The sequence below is a fragment of the Alligator mississippiensis genome, chromosome 11 (genome assembly GCF_030867095.1).
Source record: "Alligator mississippiensis isolate rAllMis1 chromosome 11, rAllMis1, whole genome shotgun sequence".
In the NCBI taxonomy this organism is placed as follows: domain Eukaryota; kingdom Metazoa; phylum Chordata; order Crocodylia; family Alligatoridae; genus Alligator; species Alligator mississippiensis.
Genome location: NC_081834.1, coordinates 56,102,717 through 56,126,382, shown reverse-complemented (window position 1 = coordinate 56,126,382; position 23,666 = coordinate 56,102,717). Strand labels below are relative to the sequence as shown.

Below are 23,666 nucleotides of genomic sequence, written 5' to 3'. Positions count from 1 at the left end.
AACATCAGCATGCCACGGAGAAGCAGTGCCCCGTGCACCAGTCCCCACAGCCCCTCTGCACAGCTCCCTGGGCCTGGGAGGAGCGGAAGGAGAAGCCGAGCTGAGAAGTGCGGTGCCCTGCTCCTCTCCTCTCTTCCCCCTGGGTCCCAGCACCAGTGTCTCCAACTTTGCACTTTACCCAAGCACAGGCTGGAAGAGAAAGGTGCAATTGTGGAGAGGGGAGACCAAGACTTCCCCTGGGAACCAAGTGCCACGGACAGTCTTCACTGCTTCCATTTCCACCGGAGCGGGGAGCAGCTTTCCTGTCTCAGGTAGGGCAACCCAGATCCTGAAAGCTGGAAATCTGAGACCTCCCTCCTGTCACGACCCAGTGATTTTGGTGCCTCGGCACTATGGAATTTTCTTGTCACATGAGAGCCTCTTGCACAGCGAGGGTTTTTGCTGCATAAAGAACCCGTGTGCAGGAGAGAGTTCCCGCCAATTTGCAGCTGTCTTTGCAGGATGCATTTTCCCTTTGCAGCACAGAAATGCACGGTGCAAAGAGTTCCCGCTATTTGAATGCAAATTTGTGTCCTGCTGTTGGCTAGTTCTAAATTATTCACACGTGGCGGCCGGTAATTGGCTTGCTGGCCGTTTAAAAATTAGCGTGACTTCCGTCCAAGTCGAAGAACTTTGAGCACGCTGCAGAGTGCCTCTGAAGAGATCCGACTTGCGGCTAGCTGGTCGATAGACTGATCACCTATCGATCCTTCTTCCTGTCGCCGAGCGCAATCCCAGACGTACCCTTTTCCAGCCGGCTTAAGTTATGGATGGATTTGCTGGCTTTGGCCTCGCCAGCTGGAGCAACTCACATTGTTGTTCAGACGACCGGACCGTTTCCGTCGCAACCACCCGCGACGTAAGTAAAGTTTTTACAACCATTAAACCTTGTCAGCCTCTCCATCCACCAGCCCGCCCTGACGAACGAGCAATTTCTAAATCACCTCAGGTCGGCTCAGCTCGGCCAAGACATGGCGACGAGGATGGGATTAAAGGGCATGGTGATGGAGAAGAACTTAATTGGGTGCTGCCCCTGGCGCACCGGGAACCGCCACGTAGAGAATGCTAACCATCTATGGGTGCATATTGCTTACCACCAGGTGATAGAAGGGGAGGAAAGAAGTATTGATGGTTACTTCTCCGTAAAAAGAAAAGAGGCCGTAGTGAAAGAATGGAGAACAAAGTTATCCCTTGGGGAGTTCGGATGCATAATGGGGAGCGACCGGGTTTATTATCGGCCCCCGGAGGAAACATCAACCATATCCCTAGCCGGGGTGAAAGCGCGGAAAGCAGAAAAGCTGGCCCCCGCTCAGGAGTTCGCCCAATGCACCCGATACTTAAAGGAGGGGGGGGGGAACCCACCCCCGTGGACTGGTTCAACTGTCCAGATTTGGTGCCTGAGTCGCGGGGCCATGAGCTCCTTGTTCAGCTACGGGAGGATTTGGAAACTAAGGGCCGTCACAAGCCGAAGTGGGGTCTAATTAAATGGAAAAAGGGAAAGATGCTAAATGTGCTGTTCCGTGCAGTAACGGGCCTACTAAGGGAATACACGAATTTGGAGGCTCAGATGCATACTGCGGGTAAGGAGTCGCTGGAGCGGACAGCAAAGGGCTCCAGAGCAGCGTTTATTAACAGTGCCAGCCGCATGATGCTGTTAGCAGAAAATGGTGCTGAAAGAAGCGAGAGCCATCCAGGGAACCTGGAAAAGAGGGGCGGAGTTTTGGAAGACCCGGTGGAGATCCCCCTAGTGACTCCACCCCTGAGGTGACGTCATTCCCAATGGTCAAGCCTCCTTACCACGGGGAGGGGGCAATGGGAGGAGGGATATACCCAAAGCTCCCAGATACAGAATTTAACCCTCTCTCTGCCGCAGCTCACCCGATAGCTGTGACGAAGCATGTTGAGGATGAAGAAGGTACCACGCGTACCACTGTTATCTTGCGCACGCACCAGACCAGAGATACAGGAGCTTTGCAAAGAATCTAAAATAAGGCCGGAAGAAACCTTGGCCATGTGGTTAGGAAGACTGATAGTGGAATTTGGATCTGACACTCTGGATAAGGAAGAAGCGAGTTCCCTGACACGACAAGCGGCGTGGAGCGGAGGGCGCGCTACTGATTTGAATGTGGTCACGGACAGTGCCCACTGGCCCATCCCGCTCCCGGCGCTTGTGGTAGGACAGGTAACCCACAAATTTCACACCTGGCATGAGGGTTGCCCGCAGAAGGCTACTGCAGAACAACTTCTCCTGGCTATAGTTGGAGTGTCGTATCTCTCATGGAGCCCAAGAACAAATCCAATGGGACTAACAGCAGTCCAGTGTAAGGATAGATGGGCTCATCATCACCTATTGGACCCTGGGACAATTCCAACGCCCTTGGAAGCCATAGATGCCTGCGTGGAGGTATATGGAGGAGCAAATGCTGTTACACTCCGACTCTTCTTGAACCTGACGGCAGGTCAACCAGTAGGAAATCTTTTAGGCCATCTCCCACGATTGCAGGCACTTATGAAGCAAGGTGAGGAAGCTTCTAATGACATAAGGGATCGACCTTCAGCATACCTAGCTGCAACACTGAGGCCTTGGCGTCAAGGGTATACCCCTCGGCGAGAGCCATGGGGGGTCACCTTCAAGGACCCCAAAAGAAAGAACCTCAAAGGAAAGAACTCTGAAGGAAAGAACTATGTTCGGATTTCTTCTCACTTACTCCGGACTAACAAAGGCTCAATTGAGACTTTTGGGAGACAAGGCCCAGGCCAGTATGGCTGAAGCATTGGGATTTAATTTCGAGGATTCACCAAAAAACAAGTAATGGCCGTCGGCTCTGCCGGCGGCCTTCACCAATTCAAACCCAATCCTACTGATTCTCGTCCATACACTGAACTCACTGTTTACAACCCTACCGATCCGGATGACCAAGAACAGGTATTCTTTCTTCTCGATACTGGAGCTCAAGTCAATGTGATTACCTCGATGATACCTCATCAAAAGACCACCAGGACGATCAAGGTACAAGGGCTTAACGCTATCGCCGTCACAATAAATGTCAAGTTTTGGGTCCAGGATCACCGATATCCCCTAGAGGCTGTTCTAGGGGGCATCAACATTTTAGGAATCCCGGGGATAAAAGTGCTTGACCTCAAGGAACAAGTGCTACAGGCATTACCCGTAATTATCCCAGAGCAGGACTGGCATCGACCAACGCTTCACGACACTTCCACCTGGCGATATCGGCCAATCCCAACTAAGGATTCTCTACAACAGTCCCTTACTGACCTTCTGCAGCGACTTGAGCGATGAGGCTGTATTAAGACCGTAACAGCCAGCACCTACCTATCATCAGGATGGGGAGTTGCGAAACCTGGGAAGCCTAATGAAGCCTGGTTGGTTGTGGACTATAGAGAAGTCAACAAAAGGTGTCAGGTACTTCAACAACCTAATCTGTCTACTCTGCCACAGTGTATGTTTGAGATGGCACAGTTCCAGCAAAGTCAGTGGGTCGGAGTCACATTGGATCTGAAAAATATGTTCTTTTCCATCCCAATAACTGACCCGGAAGGAACACTAAATATGTGTATTGATGGCATCATGTACAGGTGGACAGTTTGTCCGCAAGGATATCGCAACGCTCCATCATTAGCCACTGGTGCCATGAATAACACCCTGAAGAATTTTCGAGCCTTGCACTCTTCCCCCAGAAAAGGAATTAAAAATTTGGAGTTACGTTGATGATATTGCCATCATGGGTCGCGATAGCTCTGTAGTTGCCAGGTTGCTCACCTTCAAAGTGAGGGATGGACCATCAACGAGGAAAAGTCAAGCCTTGTCAGCCTCCCCATTCACCAGTCCGCCCAGACGAACGAGCAATTTGTAAATCACCTTGGGTTGGCTCAGCCCGGCTGAGACGCCTCCCTGGACCATTGCAGAAGTCCTAGAAATACAGCCTGCTCCTTGGCACAGGCGCCAAACCATGTCACCAGCTCCACAGGCAGGATCTCCGCAAAGACAAGGACTGGTGGTGCTCTGCACAACGCAATGGGAGGTGCACACCCTGCGTCTGCACAAATCCCTCTTGAGACCCCCACAGCCCGCGGACAAAAACAGGACAGGTGGGAATGGGGTTTCTCACCCTGGAGGGAGCTTCTGTTGTCCCCTCATCCAAACTCCTTGTGCCGGTGCCTGGGGAGGGGAATGGGCAGATTTGGTGGTGGGTTGTGCTGGCCCTTGAGCTTTGCCTTGCCTTCGTGGGTCCTCAGCCCTGGGGCAAAAGAAGTCCACGGAAACCTCAAAGGTCCTCGCTTGGCCAGGAGCTTCTGTGTCCCCGGGAGGGCTCAGTTGGAGGTGGGAAACAGAGGGGATGAGGTGGGATCCAACGCCCGTGTCTCAGCTCTTTGTCTGCACACCCCACGCAGGGAGTGACACGAGCTCTGCTCCTGCTCCTCTGCTCGCTCCACGGACACTTGTGCAGGAGTGCACTGCAAGCACAGGGATGAGCAGGGAGGACTCAGCACCGAACAAGTCTGAGAAGTGGTTTGCCAGGGTGAATAACAGGAAGCCGTCAGACAGCGGATCACTGAGTACACAAAACCTTGGACAATCTGAACTTGAAAGATGACATCCTGTCAGGTGCCCCAAGGTCTTCCCATTGCACCAGAGATGACTGCGGTCAGACTTAATATGCCCAGGCAGCCTAGAAACAAAAAAGTCTGCCTGTCCTGGACCAGTGCAAAGGCATCAGGAGTAATGGGAGAAAGGAAACCAAAGGCCTCGTGGCAGTGCCGTGCCCAAGGGAATATAAAGAATGGACTCAGCAGTGAGCACACCTGAGAAATGACAACTCCCGTCAGTCCCTTCCCTTTAGGAAAGGTGGGAAACATGGCTTGGAGAAGCAAAAAGAAAGCATCTGGACAGAGTGTGGGAACATGGCAGTGGCTCCAGGAGACTTTTGTCCAAACAACCGGCCCAGCCCCTTCTCCAGCCCCGGCTGCAGGAGAGGAGCTGCAGGAGGTGTGCAGAGGTCTCCTCTCCAGACTCATTTCTGCCCCCAACCCTGAAACAGCTGTGCCTGACAGAGCCCCATGCTCCCAGCAGGGCCGGAGCAACTGGACTGAGCCTTGTGGCTTTTCCTTTCCTACTGACAATGCTTTTGTTACAGTACCTTCTTGAGGCAGTGGTCAGGCAGAAAGATCCCTCCCCTGGAAAGAGCTGTGGGGGAGACTGCCTGCATGGCCCCGCTCCAGACAGGCTGCGCTGCAGAAGGACAACAATGGTGCTCCCAGGCAGTGCGGACAGACACGAGGCAGTGCTTTCCCTTGGCTTGAGAAGGTTTCGCAGCAGAGATACCTCATGTGTCTCTGAGACAGGCCTTGCTTTTCGGCACTGGTATCACTGGGCATTGGGAGTGAAGGCTGAGGACACATGGAGCAAGAGGTGGTCCCTGGGAGGGGATTTAGGACCTGGCCAAAGGGCTGCACTCGCTCAGGCTACAACTCTCGCCCTTCTTATTAGGAAATGGAGGGTCTGCTGGCTGTGCTAAGTCAATGAAGTAAAACAGCCCCCAGCTCCTCCGAGCCTCAGGCACAAGGAGGGGATGCGGCGCAGGAAGGGAGCGGTGGAGTTCATGGCACGGGGATCCAGGCACCGGGATCCAGGTGTCAATGCCGCCGCACTGCTCCCCCTGCCTCTGTATGGCCCAGCTGAGGTTGCTTCATGCCAGGAGAGTTTTCCCTCGTGGTCCCTGTCCTGTGCCAGGATGCAACAGCTTTGCCCCTGCCTGGGTCCAGCTACTGTTCAGAGACAGAAGCCCCTTGGCCCCGCGCTACACAGTGGCCTCCTGGGGACAGAAAATGGGTCATAAACCTGGGGACACAAACTTCTGTGGGGCCGCCTTCACTCCTGGGTCTCGGCAGGCAGATCATGGCTTGGGGTGACACAGCCCCGACCCGGACACATCCACTTCCTCTCCTGCCCTCACCCCTTCTCTGCTCCTCCCCAAACAAAGTTGCTAGCACCCGTTTGTCTTTGCACCCCACTCCACACATCTCTGCTGCAGCCATATCCAGCCCCACCACGTCCCACCAGGAAAGCCCTTCCTTCCCCTCTCTGTCCGGGCACCGCGGGGGGACGAAGACTGCCCGTGGCTGTGAGAGCCTGCGAGGTGGGGTGGGGCTGTGATACATCCCAGCATGGTCCAGTCTGACAGCAGCACAGCACAGGGGCTCTGAGGTGTGAATGAAGGTAGAGCAAGGCAACTTTTTACTGTGGCCAGCCTTAAAACCTGAAGGTCCTGAGATGGAGGCTGAAAGAAGGCAGCCCTTTTGCCCATTTTTGCACCACCTTTGGGTGTCGAGTTCCTCAACCTTCCTTGCCAGGGCCTGCACACACCCCGGCACCTCTGCTCCCAACATGGGGTGCTGCCCTGTCCTTTGCCAACCTCTCCCTTCCACGTGTCCAGCATTGTCCCACCCTGCCCATGGGCTGTCACCTGTCTGCTGCACCATTTGAGGTTATACTTGGACATGACTCTTGTGCCTAGCAACCTAAATTCATAGAGCATCAGACTCTTAATCTCACTGTGAAGAGCTCAAGCCCCATGTTGGGCTTGTGGGCTTTTGTCTATTGACCTTGCTTTTGTTAGCGGACCTCCTTCAAGCAATGGCCTGGCAGAGAGATCCCTTCCCTGGGCTGCCCTGCTCTGCAGCAAGGCACCTCCCAACCCCAGGACATCTCTTTCCTGCTATTCAAGTGGCTCAGGCTGGGCTGTGCAGCCACAGGCAGGGGATGAGGCCCCATGAAGGGGCTGGGGGCTGAGACATTTTGGGACCGGAGGGGAGCAGCAGCAGGGCTCAGGACTTGCCTCCAAGTGCTGGTATCAGCGGGTCTTGTGGGTGAGGGCTGAGGGCCCACGGAGCAGGAGGTGGTGCCCAGGGCAGGGCTTTAGGAGCAGGCAAAAGGGCTGCTCTCTATGAGACTTGAAATCAGGACCTTCACATTAGGAGACTGAGACACTGCTAAGAAGATGATGGCAAGCACCTCCCCCCCACTCCCTGGGGCTGGGCACAAGGTGAGAAGCGGTGGTGGTGGGGCACAGGCAGGGAATGGTGGGGGGTCTTGCCAGGATGCTCCGGGCACCTGGATCCATGTCTCATTGACGCCGCGAGGCTTTCCCTCACCCTGCCTCTGTCCTTCCGGGCTGGAGTTGCCTAATGCCAGGAGAGATTTCCCTCACAGTCCCTGGGGCTCCTCTAGTGGGATCCTACACTTTTGCCCCCACTTGGGTACAGCTGCTACTCAAAGTGGCCCCGCACTTCACAGGGGTCTTCTGGGGACAGAAACCTCCCCTTTCTGGCCTGGTCTCCTTCACTCCTGAGTCATCCTGTTGGTGAAATGCAGCATGTTGTCATGTCTGTGGCATTTTCTCTGATCATTTGTATCCCCATACACTGTGTATTGTGCAGAGGAACTTGATTTAGCTTCTCGTGTTCTTCTCCAGAGAAAATACCAGGGCCCAGAGACATCCTGGGTGTGACACCCTGGGATCCTACTCCAGCTCTGGCAGCACCGCCTCTCCCTGCCCCTGCCAAATAGCCTGTGTGAGAGCAGAGAGGCAGGTCTCTCTGGGCCACTGAGCTAGCTGGAAAGGCAGACTGGGAGAGCTGCTGGGTTTGAGGGCACAACTGTCAGCCCCTGCCCATCTGCCCAGGAGCCCCCCAGAGCTCAAGCTGCCTCTGTCTTCTCACTAGGGAGAGCAACACGACCCAGGACAGGGTAGACATAGGTGGGTGTGAGTACACATTAGACTCGCATGTCCCCTTTCTCCTTCTGGTCCAATGAAGTTGCCACCTCTCTTGTCCAGTGCCAAATGCCCTCCATGTTCTCCATGGACCGCAGCATCCCTCTGCAGCTGGGTTCAGAGGCTGCATCCCCTGTGGGGGGTGACACTTCTGAAGGTTTCCTAAAAGAGACACCTGACTGAGGGGCGCGTGGCCCCAACATGAGTTTATACAGCCACTAGTTGTGGGGGATTTGGACAGAGCTCTGCCTGTCTTCTGCTCAGGTTCCTTCCTAGGGCTCCTGCTTGGTGCACGGAGCTGGGTGGGAATCCCACCTCCGGCCCCCTTCAGCTACATGTGTCAGGGGGTTTCCTGTTTTTAAGCCTTCCTCTGAGGCATTGGGTGTGTGGGTATTGAGCTGTGTTGAGTCTTTCTGGAAAGGCTGGGACAGGCCTCTACGTAAGGACATTAGTAGTCATTATGACTGTTGCTAGAACTGCAACTTATTATGCTACTTATTATTATGATTGGTAGTATTAGTATTTATCACAATAAAATAGAAATAATCCTCTTGCTATAATAATTGTTCTAATGAAAATAGCAATGCTAGCTGTAATGTTATGACTATTACTATTATTGCTATTCATATATAATAATATAATAAAGGCTTGGTCGGTCTGTGTGTCTCACTGTCCATAATGCTCTAGGCCAACTACGCATGAAGCATGGAGAGCGTGGGTGGTGAGCCCACCCTCCATCAAGCATGGAGAGCCTGCTCTGCCCAGGCTGCACGGGCCCAAGTATGCCCCACTGCCTGGGATTTTTGTTGTTGGGAAACATGCCCTGACAAAGTGGCGGGCATGGTGGCAGTGGCCCTCTGCCAGCCAGCCCAGATGCCTCACAGAATGGCTGGAAGGAAGGGAAGCAGGGACAGAGAGGAGAGGTGAGGTGAGGCAGGCAGCCCCGGGCTAGGCTGCCCCTTCCCCTGTGTCCGGGGTCATTGCCTGGCACTGGTGTCTGCCACAGGTCTGCTGACCCCCAGCCTCACACCAGCCCTGGCCTCACACTGCCCAGTGGGCACAGGGGCTGGAAGCTAGAGTGGGGCCAGCTGCAGCTACACCATGAGCAGAGGGGATGAAGCACCTGGGACCCCAACCTCGCCCTGCTCAAGGTCATCCCTGGGAAGCTCCTGGCACAGCCAGGCTGCTCCTCCAGGGGCACGGTGCAAGGTCACCAAGGATGGGAGAAGCAGGGTGGTACCCAGCATGGTGGAGAGAGGGGTTGGGCTCAGCAGGGGAGGAGGGGGTGGGGTCAGACCCACAGCAGAGGGGGGCGGGAGTGGGGGTCAGATCTGATGTAGGGGGATGGGATTGGACCTGCAGCAGTGGGGGAGGGGGGTCAGACCTGCCAGGGGTTGGGAGCGGGTCAGATCCAACATAGCAGGGGTAGCAGGGAGTGCAGTTGGCCCAGCCTCAGCTGGGGGCAGGGACTCTGTCCCGGCCTGTCATTCTTGATGAGAAATTTGCAAGTATAATCATAGCAATAGCATTGCTAATAGAAATACTAATATTGCTACTACTCTGGGTATTATTTTTACTACTATTACTTCAATTAGTTTAGGTCCCAGTGTGTCCCTGCTCCAAGTTGCAGCCAAACAGCAGCACAGCACAGGAGCTCCATGGTGTGAATGTAGAGACAGGCAGGTGCCTTCTTAGCATAGCTGGCAGCATATCAGTCTCATAACCTGAAGGTCCTGGGTTTGAGTCTCAGAGAGGGTAGCTTTTTTTTTGCCCTGCTCCCAAAGCGCTGTCCCAGGCATCACCTCTGGCAGCTCACATCCACAGCCAACACACCTGGGAACTGGGCTGCAAACACTGGGCGCTGCGCCGACCTCTACCCTCGACATACCCTGCAGTGCTGCCCAGCTGCAGTCCCACCCTGGCCACGGGTTGTTTGCAGCCTTTTTTCCCCTTCTCCTAAAGCACCTTCCCAGGCTCCACCTCTTGCTCCATGGGCTCTCGGCCCTCAGCCCTCACCCTGAAGGCCCACTGATACCAGCACTTGGAGAAAGGCCGGAGCCTTGCTGCTGTTCCCCGTGCCTCCTGAAGTGCTTCAGCCCCCTTGCGGTCCTGCGCCTCCCGCCCGTGGCTGCACAGCCTGGCCGAAGTCACATGAATGGCAGGAAAGAGATGTCCTGGGGCTGGGAGGTGCCTTGCTGCAGAATGGGTGGCCAGGGGAAGGGACCAGACATTGAGAAGCTCATGCTCGACCAACTGAGCTAGCCAGGTGCACTTTGTGGTTTCCATGTATGTGGTCAAAGGCTGCAGCCGACAGCCCTGGGCAGGGGGAGGGAACAGTGGTTGAAGAGTGCTGTGGGGCATGTGGAGGGGCTGGGTTAGCAGAAGACAGGTGCAGTGCCCGGTGTCTGGAGAACACTTCCCTGGGTTGTCTGTGGGGCCTGGGGGTGAGGGCTGAGGATCCGTGCAGCCAGAAGGGGCTTTGGGAGCACTGCTAATGGGCTGTCTTCTCTGAGACTTGAGCTGAGGATTATGAGACTGGCGTGCTGCCGGCTGTGCTAAGGCGGCGCTGGTGTCTGTCTTCGCTCACACCTTGCAGTGCCTGCGCTGTGCTGCTGCCTGGCTCTGCCCGAACACTGCCTCAAGGAGGTACAGTTATAAAAGCAAAGTGATGACTCTGAAACTCATGCTAAGCTTGGACCAAACTCACAAAAGTAAAAGTACAGAATATCGATGTTAACTGCATAATGCAAGAGGGTGCGAGTTCATGGCTAGGCCATCTGAGAAGGAATAATGAAGTATCTCTTCCACAGTATCTTGCTATATTCAGGATAATTTCAGGCAGACTCTTAGTTGTCTGGTGTGTAACCATATGAAATGTCTATCCTTGGAGGAAAAACCTGCAGAATGCTTGTAGGCTCAGCAGTGCTATGCTGGGTAGCACCACAGATGAATGTGACTTGGGGGTCATGGTTGACCACAAGATGAACATGAACCTTCAGTGTGATGCGACTAGTAAAGTGAGCAAAATACTGGCTTGCATCCATAGATGCTTCTCAAGCAAATCCCGGGACATCATTCACCCATTATACTCGGCCTTGGTGAGGCTGCAGCTGGAGTATTGTGTCCAGTTTTGGGCTCCAGAATTCAAAACGGATGTGGAGAAGCTTGAGAGGGTGCAGAGGAGTGCCCTGCACATGATCAGAGGTCAGGACAACAGACCTTATGATGAGAGACTGAGAGCTATGGGACTCTTCAGTCTGGAAAAGCGCAGGCTCAGGGGTGATCTGGTGGCCACCTGTAAGTTTATCAGGGGTGCTCATCAAGATCTGGGGAAATGTCTGTTCACCAGAGCACCTCAAGTGATGACAAGATTGAACAGTCACAAACTCCGCCATGACCGATTCAGGCTGGACATAAGAAAGAACTTCTTCACTGTCCGAGCCCCCAAGGTCTGGAACAGCCTGCCACTGGAGGCAGTTCAAGCACCTACTTTGAACACCTTCAAGACACATTTGGATGCTTATCTTGCTGGGATCCTATGATCCCCGCTGACTTCCTGCCCCTGGGGCAGGGGGCTGGACTTGATGATCCTCCAGGGTCCCTTCCAGCCCAAATGTCTATGAAATCCTTGATTAATTAGTATGGTTATTAGTATAGCTAATTACTGGACTTTGATTTGGTTTGGGCTCACTTGATTTGATTTTAAATGCTTATAGTAAATAAAGCCTTTCTGTCACTCATTGAAGGAGGTGTTGTGTCAATCCCTGGGCTAGTACGCAGTCCTAGGTTTTTATTTGCTAACAAAAGTCCATAGGAAAAGGGTGGGACAGTGGCTGGGGAACACTGCGGGGCATGGGGAGAGGAGAGGTCATCACAGGACAGGGCAGCACCCAGGGTTTGGAGCAGAGGTCCCAGGCATGGGCGATGAGTAGGGGGTGTATGGGGGTACACGTGCCCCCCCTGAGAGTGCCAGTGCACCCCTGTCAGACCATGCTTTATTTAGCCAGTGGGCAAGAGGGCAGGCAGGAGCACAAGTGCCCCCCCTGAGCACTGGCTGGAGAGTGGGGCCGGCAGCAGAATTGGCTGCGCCACTTCCCACAGGGGCACGGCCACTGTTACAGAGAGTGAGATCCATCGCCGGGAAGCCCCACAGGTTGCTGAATGGTGTCAAGTTGGGCATATGCCCCTACTGATTCAAGAGGCACCAGACACCCATCCCAGGGGTGTCTGCAGGCCCCGGGGGGTGAGGGCTGGCTGAAGATTTGTGCAACCAGAGATGATGTCTGGGAAGGGGCTTTGGGAACAGGGCAAAAGGGCTGTCTTCTCCGAGGCTTGAACTCAGGGCCTTCAGAGTATGAGACTGATGTGCTGCCAGCTGCACTAAGAAATCATCTGACTCTGTTTTCACTCACACCTTGGACCCATCGTGCTGTGCTGCTGTCTGCCTGCACCTGGGAGATGGGACCTGTGGGTCCTCCCTGGCAGTGTAACCAGTCCCTCAGGGAAGGCCAGGAAGGGCCAGGACAGAGCCGCGCATGTGCAGTCTGTCTCTTCTCATTGCTCAGGGGCCTTACCATGTCTTTGCTGGATGGAAACAGGTGATGCCTGGAGTGATCAGTCCTGGACATGGCTGGCAGCTGCTGCGGTGCTGTCCTGTGCGGAGCAGGGGGAGATGCAGTGAGGGGCTGCTCTTGCATGGGAGGGAGGGAAGGAAATAGGAGGTGAACACAAGAGGGACAAGCCCTGTGGGCTGTATGGGAACCGAGCCCACACACCTACGGAGCTAATCAGGCAGCTGCTGAACACTACAGGGGTGAGCACTCATTCAGAACCAGGCACCCGCTGTCCATCCCAGGAGCTCGGCCCCCTGCCAGTGCAGAGGTGGCAAAGCAAGGCAGGATCATTTGGTTGGTCCATTTATTCCCTCCATGATCTATGGGTTAGTCCGTAGGTCCACCTCTGGATCCACACATGCTCCTGCCCCTGGCAAAAAGCCCGGGGAGAACTGAGACAATAAAAGGGAGTTGTTAGAACGAGCTCCAGCCCAGTTTTTTTCACGATTTTTGTCCAAAACACAGGGTTTGTCCTGAGATTTGAATTCAGACTGCTGCATTTAAAGCCCAGAGTGTAAACCATTACACCACAGGACCATGGAGAAAATGAAAAGAAAGAGCTGTTCGGTCTTTTCAGCAGAGCAGAAGATGTTTTGCTTAGGGTCACAGGAACGGGCACGGGAGAGGCTCGGACAAGGGCACTGCTTGGACCCTCCTGAACCTGCCAACATGGACACGAAGCCTGGCCCTTGTGCAGACCTTCCTCCCCCTGAAGCTCTTGCATAGCTCCTCTTGGAGCAGCTCCATTTGCAGGGGAGAACTCGGGGCGGCTCCTGAGTCCTGCTGGAGCCCCAGGGCGGGCCCATGCTGCCCGACTCAGTCCAGTTGTGCTGTGGCAAGCATAGGCGCTGGAACTGGGAATATGGGACTGGGAATAAGTAACCATCTTCAGCCTCATGGGTTGAGAGGGGTTTGGGAGAGGGGAGAACAGCAGCTACCTTTGGGGTCAGAAACCCCGTTCCTTCCCTGTCCTATTTTTGCCTTCAGGCTGTGGGGGTCTCAGGAGGCTTGTGTGCAAAGACATTAGGCATGGACATCTCATTGCATTGTGCAGAGTACTATGAGTCCTTCTCTTTGTGGAGATCCTGCCTGTGGAGCTGGTTACATGCTTTGACCAGGAGTTGGCTGTATTTCTAGGACATCCGCGATAGTCCAGGCAAGCAGGTCTCTGGTTTCCACCCCTTGTGATGTGAGTTGCCATGTTTGTAACATTGAGGCCATGAGGGCATAAGGCTGCTCGGCTCGGTCTAGTTGCTCTGGCTTCCCCAGGAATGTGGGGCTCTGACAAGCGCTGGCATTTCGGGGCAGGGACATGGATGAGCCTGGAGAGGAGATCTCTGTGCACCTTCTGCAGCTCCTCTTGTGCAGCCGGGGCTGGAGAAGGGGCTGGGCTGGGTGCCGGACAAAAGCCTCCTGGAGCCACTACCATGTTCCCACGCTCTGTGCAGACGCTTCCGTGTTGCTCCTCCAGGCTGTGTTTCCCACCTTCCCAGTAGGAGAGGGACATGTATCTCTCATTACAAATGAAGACATTTAGGTTGTTTCTCAGGTGTGCTCACTGCTGAGTCCATCCTATGTATTCCCTCGGGCATGGCACTGCCACGTGGCCTTCGGTTTCACTTCTTCCATTACTCCTGATGCCTTTGCACTGGTCCAGGACAGGCAGACTCTTTGTCTGTAGGCTTCCTGGGGGTACGGCATCTATCTGCACCTCTCTGGGGCAATGGGAAGACCTCAGGGCAGCTGACAGGATCTTTCAAGTATGGATTGTCAAGTGGTGGAGTGAACTCCAAGGTCTTGTTTGCTCAATGACCCACTGTACGAGGGCTTGTTGTTATTCACTCTGTCAAACCACTTCTCAGGCTTGTTCAGTGCCGAGTCCTCTGTTCATCCCTGTGCTTGTGGCACTTGCACTGAAGAGCATCCCACAGAAGTGTCCATGGAGAGAGTGGAGGATCACGCGCAGAACTCGTGTCACTCCCTGCGTGGGGTGTGCAGACAAAGAGCCAAGACCTGGGGGTTGGATCCCACCTGGTTCCCTCCATTTCCTGCCTCCAACCCAGCCATGCTTTGGCACAGAGAAGCTCCTTGCCAAGCAAGGACCTTGGAGGTCTCTGTGCACTGCTTGTACTCCAAGGTCAAGGACCCAGAAGGGTGAGGCACAGCTCAAGGGCCAGCACAACCCACCACCCACTCCACCAGCTCCCCTCCCTGTGCACCGGCACAAGGGCCCAGGTCTTAACCCAGGAGGTGCACAGTCCCACCAGAGGAAATGCCCTGTTGGACCTGGTCCTGGACAGAGGCGATGATCTGGTAAGGGGGCTCCAGGTCCGTTGACCACCTGGGTGAAAGCTATCATTGCTTCCTGGAATTCATCATCCAGCGCAGGGAGACAAGGGCCTGCAGCAAGGTGGTAGCCCTAGACTTCAAGAGGGCCAACTTCAACGGGTTAAGGAGATTGGTGGGAGAGGCGCTGGGGTTCTCGAGGGCAGGGGAACTCAATGCCCAAGATGAGTGGTCATTCCTTAAGGAGACGATACTCAGGGCCCAAGGGGTGATGATCCCAACAAGAAGCAAGGGGGTCAAGAGTGCCCAAAAGCCCCCCTGGCTCACCAAGGACGTCCAGGAATTCCTGGTTGCCAAAAAGGCCGCCTGCACCTGGTGGAAAGCGGGGGCTATCTCCAAAGAAGAGTATACCTCCACTGCTTGGGCCTGTAGGGGGGCTGTTAGGAAAGCTAAGGCGGACATAGAGCTAGGACTAGCGTCCAAGATCAAAGATAATAAAAAGTCCTTTTTCAAATATATAGGGAGGATGAAGAAGGCACCGGGAAATGTGGGTCCCCTGCAAGATACGCTGGGCAATCTGGTGGTTGAGCCAGAGGAGAAGGCAGACCTCTTTAACAAATTCTTCTCCTCCGTTTTCCAGTGCAGGGACCGGGACTCCCCCACCGTGTTTCAAGACAGACTCAAGGGGAACGCCTCCAGACCTAAGGCTGAGGAGGATCAGGTTAGAGTGCTTTGGGAGGGGCTGGACGTGTTCAAATCAACAGGTCCAGATGCTCTCCACCCCAGGGTGTTGAGGGAGCTAGCAGGGGTTATTGCAGGGCCCTTGGCACGGCTTTACGAGCACACGTGGTGCTTGGGCCAGGTGCCAGGTGATTGAAAGATAGCCAATGCGGTCCCCATCTTTAAAAAAGGGAGGAGGGAGGACCTGGGCAACTATAGGCCCATCAGTCTTACCTCAAACCTCGGGAAACTCTTTGAGAAGATCATCAAGGAGCACATCTGTGATGGGCCAGCATCGGGGATGATGCTTAGGGGCAACCAGCACGGTTTCATTAGGGGCAGGTCATGTCAGACCAACCTGATTGCCTTTTACGATCAGGTCACAAAAGCATTGGATGCAGGTGTCGCCATGGGTGTAGTCTTTCTGGATGTAGCTGCTGTTGTCCTTTCATCCAAACTCCTCTCATAGAATCATAGATTCATAAATGTAGGGTCAGAAGGGACCTTGGGGATCTTCAAGTCTGATCCCCTGCTTGGGCAGGAGGGAAACTGGGCTCAAGTGACCCCAGCCACGTAGGCATTGAGCTGCTTCTTAAAGACCCCCAGGGTAGGAGCCAGCACCACTTCCCTTGGAAGTTGGTTTCAGATCCTAGCCACCCTGACTGTGAAGTAGTTCCTACGGATGTCTAATCTAAACCTACTCTCCAACAACTTCTGGTGGTTATTCCTTGTTATCCCAGGGGGCACTAGGGGAAACAAGGTCTCCCCCAAACCCTTCTGGTCCCCCCTACTGAGTTTATAGATGGTCACCACGTTCCCCCTCAGCCTTCTCTTGTGAAGGCTGAACAGATTCAGGTCCTGTAACCTCTCATGGTTACGGGACCTCTCAGGTACGACAAGGTCCGGTTAGCTCTGCCGACTGTGACCTCGCATTGTCAGCCCATGTTCATCTTGGAGTCAATGACAACTCCAAGATCACTTTCTGCCTCCATGCTCTCAAGAAGGGAGTTTCCCATCTTATAAGTGTGCTGCTGGTTACAACTGCCCAAGTGCAGCACCCTGCACTTGTCCATATTGAAACGCATCCTGTTTTTGTTAGCCCACCCCTGCAACCTATCTAGGTCTTGCTGCAGTATTTTCCTCCCTGCTAACATGCCCACCTCTCCCCATATGTTGGTATCATCAGCAAATTTGAACAGGTTGCTTTTCACCCCGTCGTCCAAATCACTGATAAAGAAATTGAACAGCGCGGGCCCAAGGACCGAGCCCTGGGGGACTCCGCTGCCCACTTCCCCCAGGTTGAATGTGACCAGTCCACCATCACCCTCTGAGTATGACCTTTCAGCCAATTAGCAATCCATCTGACCGTGTAGGCATCGATGCCACAGTCACCTAGTTTTTTAACGAGGATGGGGTGGTCAACAGTGTCAAAGGCCTTGCTGAAGTCCAGAAAGACTACACCCACGGTGACACCTGCATCCAATGCTTTTGTGACCTGATCGTAAAAGGCAATCAGGTTGGTCTGACATGACCTGCCCCTAATGAAACCGTGCTGGTTGCCCCTAAGCATCATCCCCGATGCCGGCCCATCACAGATGTGCTCCTTGATGATCTTCTTAAAGAGTTTCCCGAGGTTTGAGGTAAGACTGATGGGCTACATTCTGGGTCAGAAACCCCATTCCCTCCCTGTCCTGTCCTTGCCCATGGGCTGTGGGAGCCTCAAGAGGGATTTGTACATATGCTGGGTGTGCACCTCCCATTGCGTTGCACAGAGCACCATCAGTCCTTCCTGTCCTTGCGGGGATCCTGCCTGTGGAGCTGGTGGCATGGTTTGACACCTGTGCCAAGGAGCAGGCTGTATTTCTAGGACTTCTGTGATGATCCAGGGTGGGAGGTCTCTGGTTTCCAGCCTTCGGGATCTGGGTTTCCCTGTCTGAGGCAGGAAAGCTACTCCCGGCTTCGGTAGAAATGGAAGCACTGGACTTTCTCTAAGACTTTGTTCCCAGGGGAAGTCTTGGTCTCCCCTCTCCACAATTGCACCTTTCTCTTCCAGCCTGTGCTTGGGTAAAGTGCAAAGTTGCAGACGCTGGTGCTGGGACCCAGGGGGAAGGGAGGGGAGGAGCAGGGTGCAGTGCTTCTCAGGTCAGCTTCTCCTCTCACTCCCCCCAGACCTGGGGAGCTGTGTGGAGGGGTTATGGGGACTGGTGCACAGGGTTGGGCTTCTCTCTGGAATGCTGTGATGGGCACAGGGTGCTGGGTGTGCAGGGGAGCTGATGCATCCCCTCCTCCCATTGGGCTGGGACCAGCGCCATCTCTCATTGAGTATTGTGGCTTCCTCTCAGATTGCTTCCTCTCTATTGCACCCTTAGGCAGGATGACCTGCTCGTGTCATGACACATGGGGGATGGGGGTATAGATGGGATCTACAGAGCTGTGGCCGGGCATCTGAATGTCCGGAGTTGAAGCCTCAGTGACGGCTGCCCTTTAGTCCTGTTCCCAAAGCCCCTCCCCGGGCACGTCCTCCAGCTGTGGAGTTCCTCAGCCCTCCCAGCCAGGGCCCACACACAGCCCTGGCACCTCTGCTCCCCACGCTGGGCGCTGTCCCGTCCTTTGCTGACCTTTCACTCCACGTGCCAAGCTCTGTCCTTTCCTGCCCACCTTCTTTCCCTCCCTCCTGTGCAAGAGCAAGCCCTGTCCTTTCCTGCCCACAGGTTGTTTGCTACCTTTTGCACTCTTTGACCTCATATTTAGATTTTAAGTGCTATGCCTGGCTAGCTCAGTCAGTAGAGCTTGAGACTTTTAATCTCAGGGTCGTGGGTTTGAGCCCCACATCGGGTGTATGTGCTATTTTGTTTCCTACTGACTTTCGTTTTGTTGCTGTACCTCCTTGCAGCACTGGTCCAGCAGTAAGATCCTTTCCCCTGGCCTCTCTGCTATGTAGCATGACGGGCTAGCTGGTAATGACTTAGCCCAGGGGTTTTGGAAGGGTAAAAGATGATTGGAGGGCTTGGGATTCCCTTTCAGGCCCCAGAAATTTACCCTCCCTGTCCCCTGATTGGCCCCATGGGTCACCTGGAGGGGGTCAAAAGGGGTAGTGCAGCTGACTCAGGGGAGACCAGTGAGGGACCACAGGGAAGGAGCTTCAAGGAGCTGGCAAGAGCTGGGCCAGCGGGGTGGGAGCAATGAGGAGCAGGACCTCACTGGAGCAGGAGCAGGACCTGCAGGCAGCAGTGGGACCCTCAGCAGCACGGTGTGCTGCCGGCAGGAGAGGCTTCGTGCTGGGCTTCAGGATCCCCTCTGAGAGGCTGTGGCCAGCAGGAGAGGCTCCCTAGCTCCAGCAAGATCTGAGCAGTGACCTGAGGTGTTCCCGGCTCTGCTTCCAGCTCCTCCAATAAGAAGCCAGGCGTCCTAAAAAGTCAAGACTCCTAGTAGCTTGGGGGTAGTATCAGCACTGGTGGCTGTGTAGAGGTGTTTCTACCTAACCTGTTGGAGATCTTAGTTCACGTCCTACTTCTGATGACATAGGGTGAGTGAGGTGACAGGGAGAAATTCTTCTTGCAGTGGAAAGGGGTCATTGTGTTTTCCCTTCCCCCCCCCCCCCCCCCCCTCCAGGTACCTAGGCCCTATATTTCTTGTTATTTGATGTTTTGTATTTTGTGCCTTTTATATTTCATCAACCAGTATTGTTTGCTCTGTTGTTTGTGGTTTATATTTTGTTAACCCTGTCTTTTGTCAATGATTGTAAGTGTCTAACCTTTGTTGAATCCTGCCTTCTTGGGGCGTTGTAGTGTCCCCTATACCCCTTGGTTTATATCTGTTATGCTCCCACTGCTGTTCTCTCATTAAAAGGTATATTGTTACATCCCCAGTGGTGGTCTGGCTCTGCTCTATAGGGGGAGGAGGGTCTCTATACCTCCCACAGCACTTGTGCACCTGCTCTGATCCCGTCAATTGGAGAGGGGTACATCTTGGCGTACCACCCAGGTTACAGTAGCAAGACACCTTCCAGCCCCAGGAAATTGCTTTCCTGCCATTCATGTGGCTCAGGCCGGGCTGTGCAGTCATGGACAAAGGGCAAGAGCCCACGAGGGGTGTGTGGGCTGAGACACTTCGGGAGACACGGGGATCAGGAGCGGGGCTCGGGCATTTCCTCCAAGCGCTGGACCTTAGGGGTGAGGGCTGAGGGCCCGTGGAGCAGGAGGTGGTGCTGGGGAAGCGGCTGCTGTCTCTGAGACTCCAACTTGGGACCTCCAGATTAGGAGACTGAAGCGCTGCCGGCTGAGTGAAGAAGACAATGGCAAACAGCTCCCTGTGCCCCTCCGAGCCCGGGAACAAGGCAGAGAAGCGCTGACAGAGGGAGCGCAGGGAGGGGGCCATGGGAGTTCCTGCCAAAATGCTCCAGTCACCAGGTCTCATTGCCACCGCACTGCTCCCCCTGCCTCTGTCCTGCCCACCAAACGTGTCAAGTGCTCCGCTTCCACAGGCCAGAGGAGGCTCCAGGCCTTGAGCAAGGAAAAAATGTGCTGGGGCAGGGCTGGGACATACTCACAGCAGAGAGCCCGACACACACAGAGCCCAGCCCCGGCCTTGCCCGTGGGAAAGAGCTGTGGTGGAGACTGCCCGCACGGCCCCTCTTTGGGAGCGGCTGTGCTGCAACGGGACTACAGCGGCGCTCCTGGGCAGTGTGGACAGATACAAGTCAGCGCTTTCCCCCGGCTTCTGGAAGTTTTGCAATGGAGTTTCCTCATGCACTGTTTCAGGGTAGGCAGGACGTACAGCAGGCATGGGGAGCAGAGGTGGTCTCTGTTACCAGTTCAGGGCCAGAGGCTGGCTGGGGGTGCCATGAGAGTGGTTTCTCTCACAGTCCCTGTGGTGGGATCTGACCCTTTTGCTCCCCACTCAGGTCCAGCTGCTGCTCAGGGACAGCAGCCCCTTGGCCCTGCACTCTGCAGCAGTCTCCTGGGGACAGAAACCTCCCCCTTCTGCCCTGGCCCCCTTCACTCCCGAGTCATCCTCTTGGTGAAATGCAGCATGTTGTCATGTCTGTGGCATTATGTCTGATCATTAGTACCCCCATACACTGTGTATTGTGCAGAGGAACTTGATTTGGGATCCTACTCCAGCTCTGGCAGCACCACCTCCCCCTCTCTCTGCCAAATAGCCTGTGTGAGAGCAGAGAGGCAGGTCCCTCTGGGCCACTGAGCTAGCTGGAAAGGCAGACTGGGAGAGCTGCTGGGTTTGAGGACACAACTGTCAGCCCATGCCCATTTGCCCAGGAGCCACCTTGAGCTCAAGCTGCCTCTGTCTTCTCACTAGGGAGAGCAACATGACCCAGGACAGGGTAGACACAGGTGGGTGTGAATACATATTAGACCCCCTTTCTCTTTCTGGTTCAGGGAAGCTTCTTGCCTCTCTTTTCCAGTGTCAAATGCCCTCCATGCTCTCCATGGACCTCAGCGTCCCTCTGCAGCTAGGTTCACAGGCTGGATCCCCTGTGGGGAGTGACACTTCTAAAAGTTTCCTAAAAGAGACACCTGACTGCAGCGGGAGGGGAGCCCCAACATGAGTTTAAACAGCTGCCAGTTGTGGGGGATTTGGGCCGAGCTCTGCCTGTCTTCTGCTCAGGTTCTTTCCTAGGGCTCCTGGTTTTGCTGGTCGGTGCACGGAGCTGGGTGGGAATCCCACCTCTGGCCCCCTTCTGCTACATGTGTCAGGGGGTTTCCTGTTTTTAAGCCTTCCTCTAAGGTATTAGGTGTTTGGGTGTTGAGCTGTGCCAAGCCTTTCTGGAAAGGCTGGGACAGGTGTCTACATAAGGATAGTAGTAGTCATTATGACTGTTGCTATCACTGCTACTTATTATTATGCTTGGTAGTATTAATATATATCATAATAAAATAGAAATGTCTATTGCTATAATAATTGTTTTAATGATAATAGCAATGCTAGCAAAAATGTTATTGCTATTACTACTATTGCTATTCATATATTCTAATATAATAAAAGGCTGTGTCCATCTGTCTGTCTCTCTGTCCGTAATGCTCTCTAGGCCAAATGCGCATGCAGCACAGAGAGGGCGAGTGATTTACTGCTCTGCCCAGGCTGCATGGGCCCAAGTATGCCCCACTGCCGGGCATGTTTGTCAGTGGGAAACATGCCTTGGCTCCTTGCCTAAGGGCAAAGTGAGTGGGCATGGTGGCAGCGCCCCCCTGCCATCTGGCCCAGATGCCACACAGAATGGCTGTCCAGAAGGGAAGCAGGGACAGGGCGGAGAGGTGAGACAGGCAGACACGGGCCTGGCTGCCCCTTCCCCTGTGCTCAGGTTATTGCCTGGCACTGGTTGCTGTCACGAGTCCGCTGACCCCCAACCTCACACCAGCCCTGGCACCGCACTGCCCAGTGGGATCTGGGGCCAGGAGCTGGAGTGGGGCCAGCTGCAGCTTCACCATGGGCAGAAGGGATGAAGCCCCTGGGAGGGCAACCTTGCCCTGCTCAAGGTCATCCCTGGGAAGCTCCTGGCGCAGCCTGGCAGCTCCTCCAGGGGCATGGTGCAAGGATGCCAAGGGTGGGGCAAGCTGGGTAGTAACCAGCATGGACAGGGAGCAGGGGGAGGCTCAGCAGGGATGAGGGAGTGGGGACCCACGGCATGGGGAGAGGGAAAGTATGGGTCGGATCTGATGCAGGGGGATGGGGTTGGACCTGCAGTGGTGGGAGGAGGGAGTGGGGTTGGCCCCAGCAGGAGGTGGGAACAGGTGGTATCCAGCACAGCAGGGGTAGGGGGGAGTGCAGTCAGCCCAGCTGCGGCTCAGCAGAGGGACTCTGTCCCAGCCCACCATTCTTGATGGACAATTTATTAGTATTATAATAGCAATAACATTTCTAATAGAAATACTAATATTGCTACTGCTCTGGGTATTATTTTTACAACTATTACTTCTATTATTTTAGGTCCCAGCATGTCCAGGCTCCCTTTTGCAGCCAAACAGCAGGTGAGTCAGGGGGTTCAAGCTATGAGGCCAACTAAAAGCAAGTGCCTTCTTAGCGCAGCTGGCAGCGCGTCAGTCTCATAATCTGAAGGTCCTGAGTTCGAGCCTCAGAGAGGGCAGCCCTTTTGCCCTGCTCCCAGAACCCCTTCCCAGGCACCATCTCCGACTGTGAAGATCTTCAGCCGATAGCCCTGGGAAGTGAGCTCCAAATACCCGGTGCTGTGCTGACCTTTCCCCTCGACATAACCTGCAGTGCCACCCAGCCACTGTACAACCCTGCTCACAGGTTGTTTGCTCTCTGATGCAGCTTTTCACCTTATACATAGGACTTATATTCTGTTCCTGGCTAGCTCAGTCGGTAGAGCACAAGACCCAGGGTCTTGGGTTCAAGCCCCATATTGGGCTTGTGGCTTTCCCTTTTCTATCGACTGTGCTTCTGTTACTGTACCTCCTTCAGGCTGTGGTTGGGCAGAGATCTCTTCCCCTGGCTGCCATGCTCTCCAGGACAAAAGCCGGGGCTGTACAGCCCCGGGTGTGGAGCAGAGACAGCCCTGGCTGTGAAAGGACCTCCCACCCACCACCCTGCTCTGGGAAAACTGAAGCAACAGTGGGAGTTGTTACAAGAGGTTCCTGGGACAGTTTTTTCCTGGTATCTGTCCAAAACACAGGGGTTGGGAGGATCTCCTCCCCTGCTGAGGATCAGACCCCACAGCCCAGGGGGAAGCATGGACACGACCACAGAGTGAAAATGCAGCTGGGGACAGGGAGCATCCCTCTTCGCAATGGGGCAGAGAAGCCCATTGCCCCACACACCTCCAGCTCTCCATGTAATCCTCTATGGCAAAATGTTGCAACCTGTTAATGATGCAGTTTGCAGTGAAGGGTGACCTTACTGCTTGAGAAGTAGCACTGTCCCCCTCCCCTCCAGTCTCCTGCCCCATCTCTGGGACACAGGAGGGCTCCAGGGAGGTGGGGAGCGGACAGCTGACAGCCCGTGGGCAGGGTGGGACAGGGCTGGGCATGTGGAGGGGAAAGGTTGGCAAAGGACAGGGCAGCACCCCGTGTTGGGAGCAGAGGTGCCAGGGGTGGGTGCGGGTCCTGGCAAGGAGGGCTGAGGAATGCTGGAGCCAGAGGTGGTGCCCAGGAAGGGACAAAAGGGCTGCCCACTCTGAGGCTCGAACTCAGGACCTTCAAATTTTAAAGACCAGCTGCGGTAAAAAGGCTTCTTGCTT

The 23,666-nt window shown here is 54.7% G+C and overlaps 2 non-coding genes across 2 annotated transcripts; both read left to right on the top strand.

The window, feature by feature from the left end:
* The first annotated feature begins 18,216 nt into the window (after positions 1–18,216).
* Positions 18,217–18,289, top strand: TRNAK-CUU (transfer RNA lysine (anticodon CUU)). Its single transcript has one exon. It is a non-coding gene; the product is annotated as a tRNA-Lys (tRNA).
* A 4,191-nt stretch (positions 18,290–22,480) lies between these two features.
* TRNAM-CAU (transfer RNA methionine (anticodon CAU)) lies at positions 22,481–22,553 on the top strand. Its single transcript has one exon. It is a non-coding gene; the product is annotated as a tRNA-Met (tRNA).
* The last annotated feature ends 1,113 nt before the right edge of the window (positions 22,554–23,666 follow it).